The 6,582-nt window shown below is 42.0% G+C and overlaps 1 long non-coding RNA gene across 1 annotated transcript; it reads right to left on the bottom strand.

Annotated features, from left to right (window-relative positions):
* Nucleotides 1-2,416: 2,416 nt before the first annotated feature.
* On the bottom strand, nt 2,417-6,392 carry LOC147820907 (uncharacterized). Its single transcript, XR_015447925.1, has 2 exons — nt 6,056-6,392; nt 2,417-3,287 (listed from the first exon to the last, which is right to left on the bottom strand). It is a non-coding gene; the product is annotated as an uncharacterized LOC147820907 (long non-coding RNA).
* Nucleotides 6,393-6,582: the final 190 nt, after the last annotated feature.

Genomic DNA, 6,582 nt, shown 5'->3' with positions numbered 1-6,582 from the left:
GTGAAGGTCTGTGACTCTTCACATATGATCTGGAAGTCGAAGTTTGGAGGTGTCTGAAGAGATCAGGTCAGAAACTCTGCAGCATAGGAAGACATGGATTACCCCAGTGCTTTGCCTGGAAACTAAGATTAGTGGACAAAGGCAGTAGGAAGAAGTCTGGGAGAAAGTAGGAAGGTGTGAACCATCATTAAATAGGGTAGGAGAGTTGGTCATCATTGGTGTAGTTATTGGGATAAGGGAGGGGAAAGCAGACAGTTGCATAAGGGTCAGTAGCAGGAGCACAAGAGAGCTACAAGTAGGGCAAGTTTTTGTCTATTATTTCTTAAAAATGAAATTTTCAGTGCTGGGTGTTAGTTGAGTGGTAGAGCACTTTCCTTAGCAGTGTGTGCAAGGTCCTGGGCTTGATCACTAGAACTGAAAAAAAAAAATTCTATCACTTTTCTCCTATCTTTTGGCCACTCCAATTCCTTATATACTGGGCTACTTGAATTTGTTCCATGGCTTTCTGATGCTATTTTCTTTTGGATTTCCCTGTCTGTTTTGGAGGGTTTATACTGCTATGCCTTCAAGTTCACTAATCTTTTCTTCTGAACTGTCTACTGTGCCATTGATCCCATGCTTTTTTTTTCCATCTTAAATCTATTGTTTTGATGTCAAAAAGCTTGATCTGTAGTTTTTATGGCCTTCCACCCCTATCCTTAACTTTCTGAACATAAGAACAGCATTATAACTTAATGTTCTTTGCCAATTCCATCAGTATAAATTCTGAATCAGTTTGGATTCAGATTATTCTCATTTTTTCTCTTTGTTTTGTATGCATTGTTATCTTTGTATGCTGGACATGGTTAGTTCAGCTTGTTGGATGTTGCATTTTTTTTTTTTTTTTTTTTTTTGTGCCAGGGATCGAACTCGGGACCTTGCGCTTGCGAGGCAGGCGACATATTTTTGTAGTTTTGCAAATCTTGAACTTTGTTCTGCAGTGTAATTAATTGGATCCTTTTATGTGTTGCTTTGTTAGATGCATCTTCATACAGTGTTACATCTAATTATTCTTCACTATTGAGCCAAGGTTTCCTGTATACTCTATTCTAAGCCTGTGAATTACAAGGGTTTTTTTAGTTTGGTTACTAGGAAGAGACACTATTCCCAGATGACTGCCAAACAATTTACATTCTATTCCTCTCAGATGGTTCCTTGCCTGGCCTTTGCAGTTTCCTCATATGGTAGTTCCCTCATGTGCAGGCCCTGGTCAGTAATCAGCTGAATACTTTAGGGTTCACTCTCTGGATCTCTCTCCCTCCTGTAGTATTCTATCCTATGAACTTTAGCTGCCTTGGTCTCTGGATTTTCAGCTGTATTATAAATTGGTTCAAGTGTGAGGCTTCTCTTTTTTTGTGTGTGGTGCTGGGGCTTAATCCCAGATCCTCACACATACTAGGCAAATGTTCTACCACTCAGATATACCCCCAGCCCTCACCTTTTTCTGACATCTTGAAACTATTGTTTCATGCATTTTCACTGGTTCATCAGTTGTTTCCAGCAGGTTTGGATCTCAGACAGGTATGCTGATTTTGAGGCCATGTGCATTCTATGGCTACACAAAGTTCTCAGTGTCTTGCTGTAGTTGCCAGGGGAGCTGCCTAACCAGCACAGTCTCTGTCTCCTCACTCCTTGAAGTAAACTTCCCCTTGCAGCCTGGCTTTTAATGTGTCTATGTCCACACAGACTTTATATGCTCCTTTGTCTGGCATGCATATACCCCTGGCCTCACCCAGCCACTTGACATCCAAGTGAGAGAGCCTTAGGTAGGAGAGCAGCCAGAGAGATGTCAGAGTCATCTAGGCTTTCTGTTTTCTGCTTCCAAGACCACAGCTCCTTCCTCAGACTAAGGATTACATGCAGCTAGCAAGGTGTCCCTTACGAGGTACAGAATCTAAGAGTAGGGAGTAATCAGTCCTCACTTGTGCTTGAAGGTTCCGATTTTAATTCTTCTCCTGTGGATTAGCATCTTCCCTACTTTCTAAGAAAATTTCAGCTTCCTGATAATTTTTTAGTACATTCAAGTCTTTACTTAAGTTTCCTTTCATGAAACTGGCCAGCCAGTGGCAGCCCAGCATGATCAGGACCTGGGGTACAGCCAGGCTAGTACCAAAGATCACGGTGCCTCACTTGGGAGATGACATGTACAAGCCAGTCTGGCTGCTAGCCCCAGGCAAGCCAAAGGTGCTGCATGACCAGAGAAGTGACCCCTCCCTACACTGAAATAAAAATTTTTTGTGGGGACATGAGTGGAGGGATCAGATAATATCAAAAGAACCTTTCAGGCTCCAGTGTTCTATCACTACTTTAGCAGAGGATCCACAGTGTGGGGAGGATAACAGATGTTGGAAGAACAAGGTGGGGAAGCTGGGATGGGTTTGATATTCAATGTGTGTTCATTTATTTTACACTTACAAAAGAAAGAGCCCTCCCCTTTGCCCCATTTCCCAAAAAACATCTCTTTTTACAAACATTTAAAAATTAAACCAAATGAAGATAGACAACTTAATTTCAGTACAATTATTTTTCAGTGTAGCTGTTATAGTTAGGGTTTAAATTTCCTACAAGTGACCAATGTCCAAGTAACTTATAGGGAAATCCTGATTATTGGCCAAAAGAAAAATTCCATATACAAGTTAGCAAATTCTAGTACAAAAATAGTCCATGTGTTGGGACAGCTTTCCTTTTACATAGGTCTCAGGTCAGTCGGCTGGCTGCATAATACCTAACATATCTGGGTTTTCACTCTCACAAATGGCTCATTCATCATAGCTGAAGCAGCAAGGTGCCTGCCTTGGCAAGGGCTAATGTCCACGTTGGGGCTGTGCTGGAGATGGCAGGCCCAGGAGTGCTTCACTGGCCCCACGGCAGCTGGGCAGAGCCCCAGACCCAGCTCCACACAGGGGGCTTTGAGGGAGGGATGAGCTGGTCCCTTCCAAGGCAATATCAGGCCCAGGACTCAGGGCACATCTGCCTACGGAGCTAGGCTGGTGCTGGTATAGGACAGCCCATCTCCTGCCAGCGTTTTTCTCCTCCTATTGCAGCCTGGCCAGGTGAGAGGTGGCTCTGGGCATCATTAGTGGTGAGAGTGTGGCCCTGCTCTTGCTGCAGCATAGGCAAGCCAGAGCAGGCTACTTGTCTCTCAGGATGTCGAGCTGTTCTTGATACTCGGTGAAGAGACGCTGGAAACGAAGGTTCTGCCCGATGACTGGCAGCAGCTCCTTCAGCAACTCCCTTTTCCGAAGACCCTGTGGACACAGAGTGACAGCTGAGTGAAATGTCAGGGAGAAGACTTTGATCATATGGGACTTTCCTGATCTGGCAGAGACCCATGTCTGCCCACTGGAGAAGCCCCAGAGGAAAACCATGATATGTTTCCATGTGATGAACCTCAGAAGACCTTAAAGGCTGAGGATCAGGAGAATGGACATTTGGGACAGGCTACTCTTCATGCTGGTGCTCTCTAGGCATGAGAGGTCAAGACTAGGGTGGGCAGCAACTGTTTTTTTTAATTTTTGGTACCGGAGATCGAACTTGAGACCTTGCACTTCTAAAGCAGGTGGTGGGTACCACTGAGCTAAATCCCTGGCCCATAGCAACTGGTTTTGATAGCTCAATGCCTTTGGCTCTTGCCCATGTCTCCCCTAGGCCCAGGCACACTGCTACCACAATCTATAATAGGTGGGTTCCGTAGCATAGTCCAAAGACCAGACCCTGAAAAGGACAGCTGCCTCAAAGGGAAAACAAGCCAGAAAACATTTATCACTGGAATAAAAGGCCCAGAGTCTTAAAAGTGTGACAGATAAACCTGTATCAAGATTAGAAATGGTATGAAAAAACTAAGTGCACATATTAGGTTTAGCAGCCCAGGGGTGGATGAGATTAAGCAGGAGAATGGGAGCTAGAAAAGGCCAAATCAGAGTGGGTAAGTCAAGTGAGATGTAAGAGCAGCTCTAGCTCTAACAGGGAGGCAGGAGGAAGGAGAAGCTGTATGGGAAAAGTAATGACAAATGGTGGGCAGGGGGCCAACATTCATATAATAAGGTCCCACAGGGGAGACAGAAGGAAATACACGCGGAAATAATATGTGTAGACTCCATATACTTAAAAATGAACAGCATAGACTGAAAGGCTCCACAGAGTGCTGTCAGGTAAGATACAGAAAAACTCATATCTTGACATATTAGATTAAAATATACATAGTTTGAAGATACCAAAAATAGAAAAATTAGAAAATTTCTAAAGAACAAGAACATATCACTTACAAAGGAAAAGATAACAAGATTCACAATAAAGCTGGGCATAAAGGCACATGCCTGTAATCCCAGCAGTCAGGAGGCTGAGCCAAGAGACCTACAAGTTTGAGGTCAGCCTATGCTATGTAGTGAGTTTAAGGTTGGTCTGAACTACAAAGCAAGACCCTGTCTCAAAAACAAAAACAAAAACAAAAAAAATCAGCCAAACTGCTATTTACATATGAGGGTGTCACAAAAATATTCTTAGGGATGCAAGTTTTGTTTCTTTTTTAGAGGGGTGGTGGTGGTACCGGGGATCAAACTCAGGATCTTGTGCTTGCGAGGCAGGTGGCGGAACCACTGAGCTAAATCCCTGGCCCTCCTTTTCTTTTTTTTTTGTTTGAAACAAGGTCTCACTATGTACCTCAGGCTGGCCTTAAACTCATAGTGATTCTCTAGCTTTGGCCTCCCAAGTGTTGGAATTATAGGTGTGCACCACCATGCCTGTGAGGGCTGCAGGTTTTGCTTAGTGGCAGAGCATATGCTTGGCATCCACAAAGCCCCGGTTTGATCCCCAGCACCATTAAAAAAAAAAAAATTTCCTAGAAAAATATGATTTATTGAAGTTGACTCAGAAAGGGGTTAATTCTTACCACATGGAAAACATTAGATATACCAGATTTTTGGTACTGGAAATGAACTCAAGGCCTTTTCACTGAACTATATCCCCACTTTCTTTTATTTTTTAAAATTCTGAGACAGCGTCTCACCAAGTAACTTAAGTTGCTCAGCCTGGCTCAAACTTGTGATCCTTCAACCTCAGGCTCCCAGGGTGCGGGGATTACTAGCATGTGCCATCATGCCTAGCTTATTTTTTATTTTTGAGACAGGATCTTGTTAAATTGCCCAGGCTGGGCTCAAACTTGTGATCCTCCTGCTGTGAGTCTCCTTACTCACTGGGATTATAAGTATGTACCACTGCGCCCGCCTAGACATACCAGGTTTTTAAAGTAACTTCTAAGAAATTTCCAAGTACCCGATTGTTCTAATCTTATACAAATTCAGAGATTAAAAAATGAAGAACTAACCCCCAATTCATTCTACAATACAAATATAACCCTGATTTAAAAACCATACAAAAATATGAGATGGAAGAATACAGGCCTATTTTACCCATGAAACCAGAAATACAAATCCTATATAAACTATTATCAATCTATTCTAACAGTGAGTAAAGAAACTATGACCAATTTAGTTTATCCAGGAAATAAGGAGGGTTTAATACCAGAAAACTTGTATCATTTACTATGTGGTGTTTAGCAAGAGCAATATGATAGGGAAAAAAAGGCATGGGATTGGAAAACAGAAAATTGAATGGTTGGGCTGGGGATTTAGCTCAGCGGTTCTGCCGCCTGCCTCGCAAGCACAAGGTCCTGAGTTTGATCCCCAGTACAAAAAAAAAAAATAAGAAAAAGAAAATTGAATGGTTATTTAAGGTGAGTGTTTACTACACATAGAAAACACAAAACTATTAAGAGAAAAGTGAATAAAATAATAGAAATGTGGAGAGAGTTGGCTGTGAAAAATAAATATATCAATGTAAAATGTGCTTATACATAGGAGAAATGAATAAGTAAAAAAGATCAAGTAAATAACATATATCACTTAGAACAGACATAATTATAAAATGTCTAAAAGTAAATCTGATAAAAGATATGCATAGCCTAGTCCTGAAAATTATAAAATTTTATTTAAAGGCATTAAAGAAAAAACCAACTTACTAATTCAGTGCACTGCTATTATGGTCTTGATCTAAAATGTTTCTCCAAAAGTCTGATGTGTTCAGAGGTGATGCCTGGTTGGAAGCGGTGGGTCACTAAGGGCATGACTTGAGTGTATTTTTGTCCCCTTGAGTGTATTTTTGCTCCTCCTCTCTCTGCTTCCTAGATGAGTTGCTGTCCTCTACCAGGGCCTTCCACCATGCCATTTCTGCCTTGGAGTTGGCCAAGCATGGACTGAACCTACTGAAAGTATGAGCCAAAATAAATTTCTCCTCCTTTAGTTGTGGGTGTCAGGTATTTTGTCCTGGTGATGAGAAAGTGATTAATACAGAAAATTGGTATCAGGGAGTGGCAGTCATTCCTGTAACTATACCTGACTGTGTAGTTCAAGAGCCTTTGGAACTGGATTGCAGGAACAGTCTGGAGAAGTTTGGAGATGCAGGCTACATAGAAATCCTGGAATACTGTGAGTAGATTTGAATTCACACCTCAGACCAGAATGCTGATGGGAATGCAGATAGTAAAGA

The sequence above is a fragment of the Heterocephalus glaber genome, unplaced genomic scaffold (assembly GCF_053883595.1).
Source record: "Heterocephalus glaber isolate CG9 unplaced genomic scaffold, H.glaber_assembly_v1.0 deba00001781, whole genome shotgun sequence".
Lineage (NCBI taxonomy): Eukaryota > Metazoa > Chordata > Mammalia > Rodentia > Bathyergidae > Heterocephalus > Heterocephalus glaber.
Note: the sequence above shows the minus strand (reverse complement) of the source record. Positions and strands in the feature narration are given on the sequence as shown.